At 37.0% G+C, this 18,492-nt stretch overlaps 1 protein-coding gene across 13 annotated transcripts in view; it reads left to right on the plus strand.

Annotated features, from left to right (window-relative positions):
* The first annotated feature begins 679 nt into the window (after window positions 1-679).
* Window positions 680-18,492, plus strand: part of LOC129721468 (potassium voltage-gated channel subfamily H member 6) — a 371,920-nt gene continuing 354,107 nt past the window's right edge. For all 13 annotated transcript variants that reach the window (XM_055674044.1, XM_055674053.1, XM_055674048.1 and 10 more), the window contains exon 1: window positions 680-1,406. The gene's annotated coding sequence lies outside the window, so the exon portion shown is untranslated. The remainder of the gene's footprint in view (window positions 1,407-18,492) is intronic.

Consider the following 18,492-nt stretch of genomic DNA (forward strand, 5'->3'; position numbering starts at 1 on the left):
GTACACACCACTAGCCCAAAAGCACACAATACATACATAGTTGATGACCTCATCACGATTCGGGTCCAGCGGTGCCTCTCCGTTCCGTTCCGAGCCAAACGCACCGCCGAAATCGGAAAATATTTTATAGCAAAACGACGGTAGTAAAAATACACAACGGGCTTTTCCAACCCTTCCCCAACCACCACCACCCTCTAAAGTCCAACCGAGCCCGACGTGTGCCTTCTGCTGTAAACCTTGTAGCGTACAACTTTACAATGATGACGGCTGAGGTCGCTTCAGCCAGCGAGTCAAAAATGGAATCGTGTGTTGAGCCGAGAGCACGCGAGTGTGGCTCGTTTGCCAATTTTCCTCCAGGCCGACTGTCGCATCGCGGAGGGCAGAGTTTTCCCGCTCTCTCTCTCTCTCTTCTATTTGAACGTTCTCTTGCTCTCCTTCGTTCTCGATGGGGTGCTTGTTGTGGTAACGAACGGTGGACCGGAAAGGAGAACCGGCGAGTATAGTGGAAAAAGCCCTTTTCCAGGTGCCATTTGTTTTGTGCGAAAACCAAGCGAAAACCGGGAAGGTGGGTTAGGGAAGGTTCAGTTGACGTTTGTCGGCGGCATTCGGGGATGATGACGTTTTTTTTTTGAAGCCGCATGCCGAAAGCTTACTCGGTTCGCTCAGTTCATGTAGACACTTGGCCAAAGCAGCACGCGCGTTCCGATAGTTCCGTGGCAGTCGAATACCATTTCCAGAGTCCTACAACCGTACTAGAAGCAGAGCGAAGCAGTCGCCAGCCAGGGTGGCAGCCGCAACGGAATCGACCGCCGAGCTCGGATCACGCCGTGTGGAATTTGTTTCCTGTCCCCCCCCCCCCCCCTTCCCAACCCGGTGTGGTGGTCGACCGCAAGCCGCGCTGGAAAAGTCCATTTAGGAAAGTGAATGTGTGCGTGATTCAAGTGCTCCAAGTAAAAACTTGGAATAACTCCTGTCAGAGTTGATGGAGATCCGTCGGTTTTCGAAGGTTTTGCGTGCGTTTCGGGGAGGAAATTGAATTACTATTTGTTGGTGTCTCGGGCCGAATCCCAGCATTGCGGTGTCGTGAAAATCGAATCGCGGAATGCCAGCGGCGGCTTCGCTTGTAAGCCCAGGAGTGTGGAAAGTCGCGTAACTCAAAAAAAAGCAAGAAGAAAAAAAAACGCGTCGCCATCCGGAGACGTTTCAGGGCGGCAGAAACACATGTCCACACTGCAGCAGTAGTGGAAGCGTGAATCATATGGTTTCTTTGACGATTGTCAAACTGGCGATGACGGAGTTGTTGGTGCTTCGGATGATGATCGTAACGATGATGATGATATGTGGATAGCTTGCGATTATATAAAGGAAGAGTGAAAAACCTGTGCATGTTGCAGTCCCCGAAGAAGGTATATTTACAGAACACTGGAGATCAATCACCTCTCGTTTGAATATGCGGCGAAGGATGAACGGTCATATAGAGTGAATTTCCAAAGTAGGATTTTATAGTCTCTAAGGGATAGCTCGAAAATTTTTCTAGTGATTTGAATCACGAAGCAAAACGGCCTCTTATGTAATAAAAAATGTATACTTGAATTTGATAGTGCATCGACTAGCAAAAGCGTAGATAGCGGCCAGGATTTTTTTCCTTCGGTCGACTCCAACAGCCCTTTAGCATACAGCGCACTATACATATAGGGGTATGAAGCAGCCTACGATTATTCGAGGCGCTCTCGCAACGATGGCAGCCGAAAGCCGGGGTTTTGGGTCTGGTCCGTGGAACGTTTTCATTTGAAGGAATTAGGCTCTTTTGAAGTGTGTTCGATGATTGAACGTCGACAATGTGAAGTGAAGGAAATATATATATGATACACACTGCATGTATCGTCTTCAAACTGCTCGAAGGCTAACCAAAACCATCAGCAAATTTGGCCATGGTCCAACTTTAATCAAACTTTCCAGCACTAAAACCTGTCTCTCTCTCTATCTCTAGAGCATTACTTGAAGGGAATAGCTTGCTTCAACAACCGCACTGGCACTGCCGATCCCCGGTGGGAGTGGTGACGAAATTGCCAATTTTTTTGCGGGTAGCTCGGAGGGCTTCCAAATGTATTCGGCCGAAGTAAAAGCGATACCGAATGTTACAATGTTGCCTTCGGTGGCAGAAATGGCTTTGCTGCTAGTTTAGGTATTCATGTATGTAAACTTTATGCGGGTCTTTGTGGGAATGGGAATGGGAAATCATAAAAATGAAAACAATCGTGATGATAGTTATATCAGCTTGTTTCAGCACATAAATGTCGAATTTATTCGCTAGAACAAGTCGTGACTCCTCGATCTCGTCACATAACCAGAAGAGAACAGAATTTTTAATTATTCATAAGATTTGTTGAAAAATTCCTTCATGGTTATGAACCATCATCATCTGATTGAGCGATCAAAATTTAGAATGAATCAAACTGCCATGGACAGTTTATCCGTATACATAGCATGTACAAACATGAACGACGGTACTAGTACTGATAAACATTTTGAGATTTCAGTGATTCTTGGCGACCAAAACACGAGAAAAAACATGATTATATGTTTACACAGCAGATGCGTTGTTGTTGAGACACATTCGTAATCCAGTCAGTATTCAAACCTAATCAAAAGTCGCGCTAATTTCACAAAATATTACGTGTAGAAAGCGCTAGTTTGGGTTATTAGTCAATGAAAAAACTTCTATTAAGTGCTATAAAATGTTGGAATATATCAGAACTTATCATGTACACATAAATTTAGGAAATAGAATTTAAGAAACTTAACCGAGACTGGAGCACAAAATGATCTATGGATCTTAAAATTTCAATATTTTTTCTACACTGGTTGAGTTTATCAAGCAATGAATGGAAACAAAACTTTAAAATCGCCAAATTCTCTAGAAAAGTCTAAATAATTCAAATTTCCACATTTTTCAACTTATGAACCGAACATCTTAGAATGAATGTGCAATACTCTCTGCAATACAGGAAAAAAATCAATCTTATACAAATTCCAATAAAACTTTCGCGGTAGCAAATCGAAGGCTTAAAAAAAAACAACATTTTTTATTTGCAATCACTCAGCGGGTAAATTTATATGGGCGTTTGTGTTCGAACAATGTCGAAAAAACTAATACCGTGTCACGTATTTTTATATGTTTTTAAGCTTTTTTTTCTGGAAATAACCTAGTCTTTCTAACTTCTCTTTTTAGTATTTTTTGCTTGGGAAATATTTGGATTTTTCTTCCATCATATTTCTTAACTTGTATTAACTGATACGTCATACGGTTAATGATTTTTTCTAATTTTCATCAATCCAGTTTTTTATTATGTTTTCAAATTTTGCCGGCCAAAATATTTGTAGAATTTTTTTTGGATTATGTTCTTTCGGGGAAACTACCCAAGCAACCAGAAGTTCGAATTTCACTTAACACACGAACTTAGAAGTTCACATAAGGTTCAGATTTGGTTCCGTGGAACTTTCTTGCTGAACAACAGGAAACATTACTCACAAACCAAACTTCATTCTAAATGAAGTACCGTCAAAACCTGAAAGTAACTTAAAAATTCATGAGAAGCTGCTTGTTCTTCTTCATTGGAACCTTAAAGTTCACAAAAAGTTCACACGTGAACTTCAAAACCCCCGGAAATTCAAGTTCGGTTAGCATTTTATCCGTACTTCTAATCAGCATGAAAGTTCAGAATAAGCTGCTTGTTCCTCTTCATTGGAACCTTGAAGTTCACATAAAGTTCACACGTGAACTTCTAAGCCGCCGAAAATTAAAGTTCGGTTAGCATTTTATCCGTACTTTTAATCAGCACGAAAGTTCAGGAGAAGTCTATGTCTTATTTCATTTCCACTTTAATGTTCATGTTCCGACTCGGCTTTGGCGAAAGTCAAGTTTGCTCCAGGATTAGTGATGAAAAATGAGTTTTTCCAAAACAATAAAGAAAAGTGGTTTATTTTATTATCATCGAATTTTTTTTATCTAAATAAACCGCAAAAGGAAAACAAAGCTATAATTCCAATAGGTAGTATTAGGGTGTTTAAAGGCTTTCTCTATCTGAACACTTTCTTTTGTTATCTTTCTTTTGTTATCTCATGTTGCCGCTTCTGGAGGTCCGAATCCATTTCTCGGACACCACCGAGAGTTTTCTATGTCACCAACGGCTCGTTTCGACTACGGCAAACAGCATGTCTATTAATATGAAAAGTTTTTGTCGATTTTGATCATTTATCTTATTTTGTATATACTGCTTACCAGAAAAAATTTTCAACAAACGTTTGAAAGGAAAATATTGCGTACACAACCTTTTTCAATTACATTACCAACAAACTGCAGTAAATCAAAACAAACTAGAGAACTGTCAGACTTAAGTTCACATTGCGTTCCGCGTGTACTTTTTCTGAACTTGAAAGTTCAGAAAAAGTTCCGCGTCAGTCTTTTCTGAACTTCCTAGTTTGCATGAGGTTCCGCCTGTACTTTATCTGAACTTTCAAGCTGAAAGAGAGACCCGGTATGTTCCTAGCCATGAACGTTCAGGTGACAAAGAGAAATCAGCACATCGAGTAAAATCGATGCTGATCTCATATAGCGGGAACGGAGCAGTGGTATGAATCTAGACTTCAAAGAGGGAGGACTCGAGTTCGAACCTTGGTGTAGTAAGTTGCAAAAAATATGAAATTTAATAATAAATGGAGCCAGGCAATTATTCTTCAGACCTAGATTTCTTCAGTAAATGATTATCATGGGATTATACCAACACGCGAGAAATGAGTGGTGGGAATTGAAAAATTGCAAATTTATTTTTTATTTGGAGTTTTTTGAAGGTTTCTTTTCAAGCTGAATAGCGCTCTGGTCAGCGACCTATCCGAACCTGGTGTGAACTTTCTAGTTCGATTTAGAAGCTGCTGTGCATGCTATTCGTAGTTTATTCAACAAATGCGAACTTGAAAGTACGGTTAATTACTTAAAAATTGAGCTGAATAGAATTCTATTCATGATCGTTAGATTAGCTGATTAGTCTATGAATTCTACTTTTATCCGAACTTTTGGTTACTTGGGTATGGTATACATGTATATGTTTTTTTTTTAATTTTTAGATTTATATTTTTTCAATTTTTGATTATTCCTACAAATCAAAAAGTTTATACAACTTTAGCGACAAAATTGGCGATCCTGATTTTACTTCAATTGTATGTCCGTTTATAGGTCGATAAACTCTAAATCGTGAAAACAATTGGCGAAATTCTGAGACTCCTAAACCTCTTATTTCATCTCTTTTTTCTTTGTCATACAAACAATATCGCACGCTTAGCCTGGGGGCTAATAGCGGTCTCGATCAACTAGCGATTTAGTTGAGAGAATTCGTTATCGATATTGTTTTTGACACATTTTGCATGTGTAGGATAAGTACAACGATATACCGTGCCAGAGTGCTGAGTCGAGAAAATTTCCAGCTCGAAAAGATCCTCGACTTGATTGGGAGTCGAACCCGATATCACAACCTTTCTTCTTTGTCATTAAACTCTCATATCGAAACTTAACTGTTATACGCATAATTTAGTGAGTATTATGCTCTATTTGGCTGAAAGAACGATTGTTGATAATGGATTGGAAAAGCTGCAAACGTGGGTACTGTTAGTGACACACAAGCAAAAATTTTAACTGAAAGAACGGAAGATAAATCTGTTGTTGCTATTTCTACCACTCAACGTGAGAAAATGGAAGTCATATCGGATAATAATTACATTATTACGTATGTCACACTATTCCCAAACAATAAACGATGACGTTTAATGGTCGGTGAGAAAATCATTTGATCTGAATGGCAAGTTAAATTCGTTAGTCACTTAATTTTATGAATGTATCCTAAAACATTTTTCACAACTTTATACTGCCGCTATTCGCATAACAGTCCTATGTTTTCTTATTTTTTTTTTTGCGGAAAAGGGTCCATTTTGGCATGCTCTTCAAGAATAACCATTGAAATCGAAGTTGTGGGAATCAAACCTTTCTTTTTTAATGGCTATTCTTGAAAAGAAACATGTTTTCCTGAATCCAAGATTGAAGATGGCTACCAATTTTTTTCTTCTTGAAAAAAAGTTCTATCAATTCTCTTTGAAAGGACGTGTTGATTGTAGAGGCTTTCATGAGAAATTCAAGATAAAAAAAAAAACAAATATTGCTCAAAACACAAGTTTTTCGAAAACCGTTTGACTCCTTGGTGTCCGAAGTATGAACCAACCAAAGTGATTTTTCATTTTTTTACTACTTTAAATTATTTAGACATAAAAACATACTTTTTGAAAGACCTAATGTCACCAATGGTACGGTTTCAGCGAGTATTGCTTGCGAAAACATGCAGATTAGTTTTGAAGAATTATGCGAAGTATTCAGTAGAAATATGAATAACAATATTTTAGTTCTGTGCTGTCGCGTAGCTCTAATTACCGCGTGGGGGAAGAAGTTTGATGAAAAAATAACTTCTGAGAATACTGAAAAGGAAGAGGCAGGTTGAATGCGAGTACCCTTAATCAATGACTCCCATGTAGCAGAGCCCGATTAGAAATACTTTGGTTTGGCGCACTCACGCCACTCCTTCTCGATACGGGTTGCGTTGCAGTAGGAATATGAGTGCCCGAGAATAGGGGAGAACAACGTACAAGATGAAGTGTTTTCTTGCTTTCTTCAGCGATACCGCTTACCGTGCAACGCACGTACTATTTAATTAAACTGTTGCGTATTTCCGTCAATTCGAGAAGAACATTCGAATTACTACTTATCGCATGACACAAACAGTAGAATGCCAATAGACATCGACTTTTTGAATTCCGTTTAATTTCGTCTTCTCGATAAAAGTCCCCATGCAAAATTTGACCCAGAACCAGGCATAGTCACAAAATTTCCGACGTTCCTGTCGCATAATTTTAGCTACAGTAAACACCCGATTTGATTAAGCCACGATTTTGTCTGCCTCCGATTTGATCACATTTTTTACCCGATTATATTTAAAAAATGTCAGGGTGAACAGATTTACAATTAGAATTCAATATTTTCGTACTCTTGCACAAGTCTGTGTATAGTAACATCATTCTTAATGTAGTTTACATTACAAACCAAATCATTGTGCAGTGTTTTATTTTGCCGTTTCAAGATATTTATAAACCCCAAGCAGCACTTGAAACATCTTCTTGAAAAAAGCGATAAAAAAGAAAGTCGCATTGTGATCTCAGTTCACAGTAACTGCAGAAACATACTAAACTGCATGAGAGAGTAAAAGGTCACATATAAGACGCGAAACGACTTTTCAACTCCCCAAGATACAGTATTGTTACATAGTGGTTAATGTAACTCCGAAGTCGAACAGTAACTTGTATCAATCATCCTTTGTTACAATCATGTTTACATGCAACTGATATGCGGAATAACAAAAAACTTGTCACATTGCCACTAGTCGACGACTTGTATGCAATTAACATATTTTGAAAGGTTACATTGCAGATTGATTCGAAGTTTGTTTGCTTAGCTGACCAAAAATATGGACTGCTCTACTTTTTCGCAACAGATTCGTCATTTTTTATTAAACTAATCATGTGTTGGATGGCCAGTAAACAATTTTTACACCACCCAGTTTGTCATAGCTGGTAAAGTTTTTTTTTTTAAGTTATCCGTGTCTGCACTTATGTTGTGCAGATACAACGGCATTGCTACTCCGTTTCCAAACTCTTTGCGATGAAAACACAACACAGGGAAACTAAGGGCAAGACGAACCATTACCCATTTCTATATGAAACTATCGATATTTTAACAAATTAATAATGCCAGTTATATTATGATTGTTTAGAGCGTTTACATATTCAAGACAAGAAATGAGCGAAATAATTCCTCATAAGAGCAGCAAACTGATGTAGTTTTCACCGTGTGCGGCTTTAGATCTTTCAAAAGTATAATTTTTAATGCTATTAGAATGGTTTAATTGGTATTATTTCATGGAAATCATTAACGAATGTCGAATATTATGAATATCGTTGGATAAAAAGTGTGTGTCTTGCCCGTGGTTTCCTTATGCGGCCGCTTCGTTACATTATAACAAAATGCATGGGCAGAATAAGTTACTTCGTGACAAGATATGTCAAGCTATTGTTACAGGATAATATACTGGCAACATTTGAGATGCCGTTGTTTCAGTGAAACAAATTCGGACGATAAACAAGTGACAAAGAAACATACTAATGTTTAATAGTAGTTACGGTAGATAATTGTGACCGAATTGTGATTTCCGACTATAACGTCAAATTTATTCTAATACCAACTGAAAGTTTCTGTACACCTTATCTTAACATGTCATGTTTATTTTTAAATTAGAAGACCGTTGCAAATATTTGTTAAATATTTAATCCTATTGCAACAAATATCATAATAGGAAAATGGAAGATCTAAAAGTAACATTATTATTTTTCTAAAGCAAAAAGATTTCTATAGAATGTTTTATTAAATATTTTAGTAACAATTTATTTTGTAACCTCTTAAAATCCGGGTAAAACAACAAGGTATTTTATAAATGCGCGTTAATTCAAAAACCCGTGCGAGGACGCGTAATTCGAAAATCCGCGCGAAAAAGCATTAATTTGAAAACCCGCGTAAAAAAGCGCATTAATCAAAAATCCGCGCAAGGGAAACTAGCATAAAATCCGGATAAGAAAAACTAGTATAAAATCTGCATTTAAACCACATGAGAAAACCTGGGAGTTTTCTCTCATTACGCTTCAATTAAACTGACTCGTTACTACCTCCTAGATCTTTTGGTTTTTCTTTAATGAATATGTGTGTTTGGTTCCACGAAATATATAGCCACTCTATTGACCGGCAGTGTAAATCCGAGTTGGATGATAGAAATGACGATTATTTTGAGTAAATGAGAAAAAAATCTGTTTCATATAGCAATATCCTGCAACAATGTTTTCCAACAATAAAAGAGGGATTATTTATAAATTTATGATGTTAATTACACTACTTTTAGATATATGGTTTGCTCCGGCATCGAAAACTATTTAAAACGAGTATATAGAATGGTGAACAAAAGTAATTAATTTATTATATGCCCTAACATTTTCGAGGCGCGTACTTTTTACGTAAGCAAAATCATCAGTTTCACCATGGATTTTAATTTGCATGTCAAAATCATGTATGAGCACAAAGAACCACTCACATTTATATGACATGGACATGCTGGTTAAATTTTGAAATATGTCGCGAGTAAAAACCAGACTAATATGCTTGAGAAATTTGTTGAATCGAAACTTCAATTTGACCAAGAAGAGTTTTATGATATGCATCTGTTTTACTGCGATCGATATGTTACAAATCATGTTACCTAATGGTCGGACAGAAACATCGTTAGTAACAACCTGACTGGTTGCATATAGACTTCAAATTTGCGCTTTTCAGGTTACATAGTAGTAATGATGTTTGTTGCAGAAGCAGCACATGATTTTTCTAATTTATCGCATAGTGCTTACAGACACTTAGATGTAACAAAATATTTTGCTTGGGACGCATCTTTTGATATAAAAAGACAAGTGATCATCATATCATATAAAGTTTACTTTTTCATCAAACTGAGATAGATGCGTAGTGTCTACAGTAGACTTTTAGGTATACTTAAAACAAGAAACTTTGCCGAGGGTATCAAGTTTGCGTCTCTTACATGGGGGTGGGACACGAGGTATATGGACGCTAGGCATATGGAAGTTAGGCATAGTATGCTAGGCATACAGACGCGAGGCATAATGGATGTGAGGCATAATGGATACGAGGCATATTGCCACAAGACATAACAGACGCGAGGCCGAATGGACGTGAGGCCGAATGGACGCGAGGCCGAATGGACGTGAGGCCGAATGGACGCGAGGTCGAATGGACGCGAGGCCGAATACGATGTTGCACGATCGCATGAGATCCAATTATCGTGACTACGTGTCCCGGATTTGCAACATCCATATCAGAATGTCAGAATTGAAAATTATCCATCAGAATGTCTATTGAAAAATATGTTGCACGTTTGATGATTGGCAGAAAGCGTCATCAAACCAATTGTATATTAAACTCAGATATGATTTACTCTACTTATGTAGTTCAAGTGTAACTATTTTTCTAAAGAGTTTAGGTCGGGCATGGTATTATTTTTAAATCATGCGGCGAAGACGCATAATCGAGGGCAAGGAAACGAGGCGGCACTATACTGCCGTGTTCTCCGCAGTCCGAGCCGGCCGCCGACCCGGCGTCGGAAGCGGCGGCCTCTCGCACACAAGAACAGCATTCGCGAGTAAGAACAGCATTCGCTCGGACAGCGAGTCGGCCGAAGGCCGCGAGTGTATTGCTTTCCAAATGTCACTCTGAAGCGAAATACATGTTATTAAAAGATGGCTGTGCTGATGATGTCGATGTACCGTATTCCGGCTCATTCGCGTCCATTCGGCCTCGCGTCCATTCTGCCTCGTGTCCATTCGGCCTCGTGACCATATGCCTGGTGTCCGTATGCCTGCCGTCCATTATGCCTAGCGTACTATGCCTCGCGTCTGTATGCTTAACGGGGTGTCATCCTCTTACATATTACGAACAACATGAATTCTATGAAATCACAATTTCCGTTCAGATTCCCCCGAACCTTCTACAAAGTTATTAATCATATAAAATGCATGTTTTTGCTGAATATTGTCATTTTATATCTCATAAAATAAAAAAGTTTTTTGACACATTTCGATATTTTTGAGAGCTCGCACCGTGGCCCTAAATCTCGCCATTCTTTACAAGTACAAATCTTTGTCTGTTAGAGCTTTCTTAACCCGTAAAGACCCGGGATAGAACTTGTTTTTTGAAAATGCTCGTTCTCAGCACTGGAACGGCCGATTTGGCAAAACTTAGAATGTTATTCATTTTATTTTATTTTGGAAACCTGATTTTCTCAGTCTCCCACGGTAGGTTTCGATTTAGCTCTTCAATTTTCAAGCTCTATATTTCTAGAGTACCGTCTTCTGAATGCAAAGATGGTGAAAGATTTTTTCTAGCATGCACAGATTTGGATAAAATCAAGTTTTCATAAGAACTCGTACTTTAGTGAATTCAAACTCGTTTTTCTCTAAATCTGTGCATGCTAGAAACAATCTTTCACCATATTTGGATTCAGAAGACGGTACTCTAGAAATATAGAGCTTGAAAATTGAAGAGCTAAGTCGAAACCTACCGTGGGAGACTGAGAAAAACAGGTTTCCATGAAAATACGTACTTTAGTGAATTTAAACTGGTTTTTCTCAAAATATTTGCATGCTAGAATAAATATTCCATCGCGTATGGATTCAGGAGACCTTACCGCAAAAAATGTAGAGCTTAAAATTTGAAGAACGGTTTTGTTGTTTGAATTTTTATAAAATACGTATTTTTATTTATACTTAGTTTTGTGATTTTGTACTGAAATAATTTGGAAACTTCAAAATTCTCTCTTACATACCATCTTTCATCCACCTGACATGATTTGATACATGGAGCAATTGATACGTATGGAAATACCCAGTGTTTGCTCAATCTGTTTGAAAAATTAGAAAAAAACCTAAATTAATCCACCTAGCGGTCAGACCCAGCCTTTCTCATTCAAACTTATTATTTGTGAAAATAGATTTACATGGACGTTTTAATCCAATAAAAGTAGGGTAGGGAACATATTCTCAGCAGCTTTAGGAACCGCCTGTGTATTGAGACGAAATTCTCGAAATGTGTTGGGTGGAATTCAATCAGAATTATATCAATCTGTTCTCTATCTTTTTCTCTGTCAGAAAATGTTTTCATATTTTAAAACTAAGTTAGCAAACTTCAACAATAATCAACTAAAATTACCAATCGAGGGAAACTATTCCAATCACCCGAACCTATTTTAAGCAGTTTCCATCTGTTTTGCAGGCGTTTTTTTCAGCACCGGAAGTGGCTCCTGAATGGCTGCAATATAGGTCGATTTGTTTCGAATGGTGATTTTTGTGTGATTTCTTTGTGATTAACGGTAATTCTCATATTCGTAAGACAGCTAGACAATCAAAGTTTCCGTTTCCATCATTGAAATTGTCGATCAATATTGATCAATATTCAGGAGTTTAAGGCCTACTTTCTTCGACTGATTATAATAGGCGCCACTGCTTAAGCCGTTTCCTACCCTATATTCACTCTTTGGGTTCTAAAATATTGATGTTGTAATTGAAGTATAAAATATGAAATTTGACGTAATGTTAGTGCTTGAGAAAAAGCGAAATAAAAGAAATGACTTTTAATTTCGAACAATTTCATCTCGAGCGATACCGGGAACGTTCAAATAGTACGAAACCACATTTAAATATGTTGAGGCCACGTATATTGATCAAAGCAGGTATAGTTTTAAATAGTCTTTGAATTTCTTTTCGTTCCATAGCTTTTGAACCACATATCAAGTTATTACAAAGTTTGTTATAAGTAAGTTTAAAAGATAACTCGTTCGTATGACGCTAATTATGTTGAATAAGTCGTGTAATCTTTGAGATAATAGACTTTCGTTTTTTTAACAATTCAATATAAAACGGTTGCTTAAGTTCGATTATAATCGAATGAAATGGGAACGTATAGAGGAGCCGAATTATGAAACCACGTGTACAATCATAATTCATCAGTTAACCCTTAACTAGCTCGTTTATCTGATATCAATATTGTTCAAATCGGTTGTGTAGTTTCTGAGATAATGAAGTTTCGTGATTTTCACATTCCGATACATTACAGTCCGATTACAGTTAAATTCAATAAGGTGTTATGAGGCAGCTGGACCTCTCATTTGACACTAATTTAGTGAAAATCGGTTCAGCCATCTCTGATAAAAGTGAGTAAGTTCAAGTAGTCTTTGGAAAATGTTCCTTTTCATAGCTGGATTTCACATTTTTATACATAACAGGCAAAGTGATAGTCCGATTGCAAAAAAATCCATAGGGTCTTATGGGGCAACTAGACCTTCCATTTGACACTTATTTTATGAAAATCGGTTCAGCCATATCTGAGAAACATGAGTGAGATTAAGTAGTCTTCAAAACACGTTTCTTATCATAACTTCTGAACCACAAGTTCAATCTTTATGAAATTCAAAAGTTAAAGGTTTTTTGAGTAGTCCGTTCATTTAAAATCAATTTTGTTCAAATCGGTTGTGTAGTTTTCGAGATAATGATGTTATATGATTTTTACATTTTGAAACATAACCTCTAAACTAAAAATCCGATTACAATGAAATTTAATAGGGTCTTATGGGACAAAAAGACCTTTTATTTGCAATTAATTTCATGAAAATCGGTCCACACATCTCTGAGAAAAGTGAGTGAGAATAAAAATCTGCACATACACACACACACATACAGAAAATGCTCAGCTCGTCGAGCTGAGTCGAGTGATATATGCCATTCGGCCCTTTGGAGCACTTTTATACTTTCGGTTTTGCAAGTGATTGCGATACCTTTCTAGGAGAAAGGCAAAACACAGACATATTTGCGTCTCACGAAAACGGGGAGGAGTCCAGATGGGTGGCGTCTTTACCAAAACTGAGCAACTATTCCCCTTGAAAAAAATTCTAAGTTTTGCCAAATCGGCCGTTCCAGTTCTGAGAACGAGCATTCTCAAAAACCAAGTTCCGTCCCGGGTCTTTACGGGTTAATCGATTTATAGTAGTACCGTCAATGCGGCTAATTTTGATAGTTTTTTTTTAATTATGTTCCTTGCTTACGGGTAACTTTTATAATACTAGAAAAATTAAGGAAAATGTAAGAAAGGCTAAAATTTTTATGTATTTTAAAAAAGATATTTTATAAAGGGCTATCCGTAAACCACGAAGATACATTTAGGATAATTTCTGGTACCTCTTCCGTTAGATTTTAGTGAAGAAAAATTTCAAGCATAGATTTTTAACAAACCCCTTTTTTTACTAATAGTTCACTTTTTTTTGTGATTCCAAAACCAGGGTGGCCGCTCAAAATCAATTTTCGATTTTTCGGTTTTTCTCGGTTATTTAAACTTTATAAGAAAGACCAGAAACTTCATTAAAATTTAACTGGTAATTTTTTGGACGTTGATTTCGTATATACGAAACTCTTAATGAATATTTCCAAAGTAAATTTTTTTGGTAATATTTGAATTCGAACGATTAAATCATATTAGGGACGATCCATTAATGATGTCACGCAAAATTTGAAAAATATTAACTTCCCCCCTCCCCCTTGTCACAAGTTGTCACAACTTCCTTAACCCCCCCCTTAATTACGTTACGTTTTTATATTCCCCTCCCTCTTCTTTGGTGATAATTGATTGAAATCGAGAAATTTGTTAGGAATGTATTTTTGCTTAATAAGAACGATTTTACTGAAAGAAAAACTGAAACTAAAAAGAAAAGAAGATTATAGAAGATAACTAGAAAAGGCGTTTAGTTCTTAGTTCAAGGATGCTGCTGATGGAGTCGCATATCGACGACATAGAAAGCCGAGACATTAACTGCAGCATCATTGCTGATTTTTGAAAAACCATCAATATTTAGTTCCTCTTCTTCAATCAATTCGCAATCCAAATATTCTCCACATGTTACAATAACCAAGCATTTTTATTAACGTTTTGTCACAATTTTTGTATTGATTGGATTGAGAGATACTAAAAATTAATGAAATTGCGCTGTCATTCATAAATAAACATGCACGGTGAAACGGAATTAAAGAACATTATGCTTATTTAGGGAGAAAAAAATTGTCATTTATTTTATCTAAAGCAAATCTTAAGCAAAAAAGGGGATCGTAGAACTATAAATGAATGATGCAAATATTAAAAATAGTTCTGAGTTGATCTCTGTGGTTAGGTATGTGACTTTTTTATTTATTTTTTTTTTTTGTTGAAATGTGATGTCACACTCAAGCTAATCCCCCCCTCCCCCATATGTCACAAAATGTCACAATAATTGAAATACCCTCCCCTCCCCTAAACGCGTGACATCATTAATGAATGGTCCCTTATTTCCCGGTAGACTAGTTTATTTTGCAAGATTATGTCATATTGCATTATGTATCCAAGTATTTACCATATTCAAGATTTTTTTTCCAAAGGTAAAAAATTCTTAGCCATTAATTTTCCAAGAGATTAGAGAAAAACTGTTCTCGGCCAAACAAATTACAAATGAATTTCAGAAATGCTATTTCATAATTAATGATTTTATGATACTATTTATTTTACTATTAAAAAATGTAAAGTCATGTTTCAAACGTAAACTTCGGCCAATCAAAAAAAAAAAAAAACGCCATATACCATTAAACAGTCTGGTATGGTCGAACACTACTTAATACGATTTTTTCTCGAAATCTAGATTATGCTCAGGGACTAGAGATAAACTCTAAATACTATTTTGAAATTCAGGATGCTGTTGATCTTGAATTTTAGGTGCTCTACCGACAACTGTATTCCAGCAACCTTCAACATTATTTCCGAATAACTTCAGGCCAAGAATAAAAACGTTTCTCCTTCAATCTTTCAAACATTCGAAAAAAATAGAGAGTTGAATAGGAATTATAACCGAAATTTACGGCTTCAGCCCATCAAATTGACCAATTCCAATCGAGTGCAAGAAATACCTTGACATAAAACAGGCCATCCTAATTCTACGTTAACTTTACGGTCTTGTCTCATACGCAATCTCTTCAATTTTTTCAAACCATTTATCATATTTTTGTCGCATTATATAGTTTGTCAATGCTTCAATTTAAATATTTAATTCTTCGTGATTACTAGCTACTGGGCTGGATTTTTTTTGAAAACTATTTTTCATAACATTATTCTGTTTGTTCAAAATTTTATCAAAAAACGGTTAGATCCTTAGATGAGTTTGAACGTTATTCGATTTTTCAGATTCTTCAAAAAATCATTTCTCGTAAATCGTACACTCTAAAATCCATGATGTTTGTATACGCTTTTCTAGAAAAAATCATCACAATGCAGAAAAAAATGCAAAAAGATCAGATTTTGGAAAGTTTTTTTTTACTTTTATTTGTGAAACCAATTGTAAAAATTCTGATGCAATTTCGCACATTTTTAGGTAAAATCTTATTAAAGGTAGTGGCAATCAGAAGATGTTTCTACTGGGAAATATTTGACTAACACATTCTGATATGCTGATTTTTATCAGATTTTTATGTCAAATATGATAATCAAATGATAAAAAAAGAAATGGAAATATTTGATACTGAAATTCATTGATATTACAAAATTAAAACATAAAGGCGAAATTGCAATACAAAAGAATTTTTGTCTTGAGTTTTAAAACTCAATATTGTTTCTTAATTTAGATCTTATTCAAAACAAAATTTCTGTTGAGTATAGTATGTTTAAATATAAATTAAAAAATGAACTTTTTAATTTTTTGTTTCAAAATAGCTGTGATCCAAAGTTAATGCAGCCCATGTAAAGCTGATTCAAAATCAGCCTGGTGCTTGTTTCTAATGGAAAGAGCAAAACCTTGAGGCATTTTTTTAGAACCAACATTACATTTATTTTAGAAGTGGATATTATCATTGGGTGAACAAGCAACATTCCTATGTGGTTCTCACTACCAAATGGAAAGTTGTAATTATCTCTGATAATTTACAAGAAACGATTCCGGGTTGGATTAGGTTTCAATAACCGAACTACACTCTTTAATAAACCTCATAAGTAAAATATCCACTCTCGGAGCAAACAAAATAACGGCAGTCCGCAATAAAAAAAATCCCAATCAATTGAGTGAAGTTAGCGCTACTGCGACGAACCGTAATTATCCATTGTCTAGAGAAAACTCACCGGAAGGGGCTCCCCGTGTCGAGGTTAATTGAATGGCTTTCATTTTCCCTTTTTTTGTTTTTCTTTTCGATTGGTCAAGTCAAGAGCCGAACAGAGGATTAACGGTAAAGGTTCGCAACTGAAGAGGAAAAATATTGACCAGTTGAATGGAGTGCGCAAAATCGGCTACTGTCAAGTCCAATAAGGCATTATGTTTTTCACCCACTCCGTTTTGGGGCCACAATTCGTCCCCGTTGGTTTCGTTTCGTTCTTCATTGTTGTTTCCTCGCTGCCGTGTCGTCTTGGAAAAGCTGCTTTCGCCGAGCCGAGCAGCGCCAGTAATGACTCGGTTCGTTTTCTGCTACGTGGCGAGTCGCGAGTTGTAGAGAACTTTCGTACGGCATGAAGGTGCCGCTGCTGCTGCTGCTGCTGGTTGTCGCCATCAATCTGTGCCGCAGCTGGTAAAGTGCTATAATATTCGCTGATATCATGAAAGACTTGCCCCACTCTTTCTCCGCTGCTCCTGTTGTTGTCTCGTTCCGTTAGTTTTTGGGCAGTACTAAACGAGCGCAAAAAATTAGATCAACGAGCGTTGATTAACTTTTTGCACATTTTGCCTTTCTTCTAGAAAGGTATGGTGATCACTATGAAATACCGAATGTTACATATTTTTACTCGATTTGGATCGAGCACCTGTACGTGTGTATCTGGAGGGTTAGCCAAAAACTATTCACTGTTGAATCAAACAAAAAAAAAAAAAAAACAAATCGCCCTATTTTATAGTCTTCCTTAGAATGATTGTCCGCTTGTGAATGACGTGGCATGCTTTCCACGGGACTTCACAAGTAATGTTCAGCAATTGATTCCCACGCTGTCTACAGAGCTTTAAACAGAGTCGATGTTAATTGGTCATGTTTTTTTTTTTTTTTTTCTTCACATAACATTTATTTGACACGGCACAAATACAATTTAATGTTTAACGGCGCCAATTATATCTGATGACTTAAAAACTAAAGCAAATTTTTTATCCTCGCTGCCGACTACGAGCTGAAATTAATTCTAACTTAAAACTAGCATGGGATTTCCAATCAGTGTTTTGTTGTTCAATGGTCGTCTGATAATCGTCGAATGGCATGTATGGATTCGTTCTGCTGAGCCACGATGTCGTGAGTTGGGACAGAGGCTCATAGTCCTTGGGTCCTGGTTCTATTGTGCGGGGTCTGGTTGCTGGTTTTGTGCTTAAGGTTCAAACGTGTTCTTGTCGTTTTGTTGGGTGTAGACGGAGGGGAACGGGACTAGACTGGGGCATGGATGGATTTCAGGAAAACGTATATAAGGGACATGTAGGATAGGTCACGGCTCGCCAAGACATCACGAACAGGAACAGCCGGCTGTCTACCCTCGGCCTGCAGGGAAGCTATCAATTTAGACCTGGCGTCACGGTGTACAGGGCATGACCAAACCACATGCTCTATGTCGTGATAACCTTCACCACAGGCACAGATACCACTTTCCCCGAGCCCAACACGACGGAGGAGCGCGTCAAATCTATAGTGATTGGACATAAGCCGGGACATCACGCAAATGAAATCCCGACCTACATCCAACCCCTTGAACCACGGGTTCGT

This window comes from Wyeomyia smithii, chromosome 2, assembly GCF_029784165.1.
Source record: "Wyeomyia smithii strain HCP4-BCI-WySm-NY-G18 chromosome 2, ASM2978416v1, whole genome shotgun sequence".
Lineage (NCBI taxonomy): Eukaryota > Metazoa > Arthropoda > Insecta > Diptera > Culicidae > Wyeomyia > Wyeomyia smithii.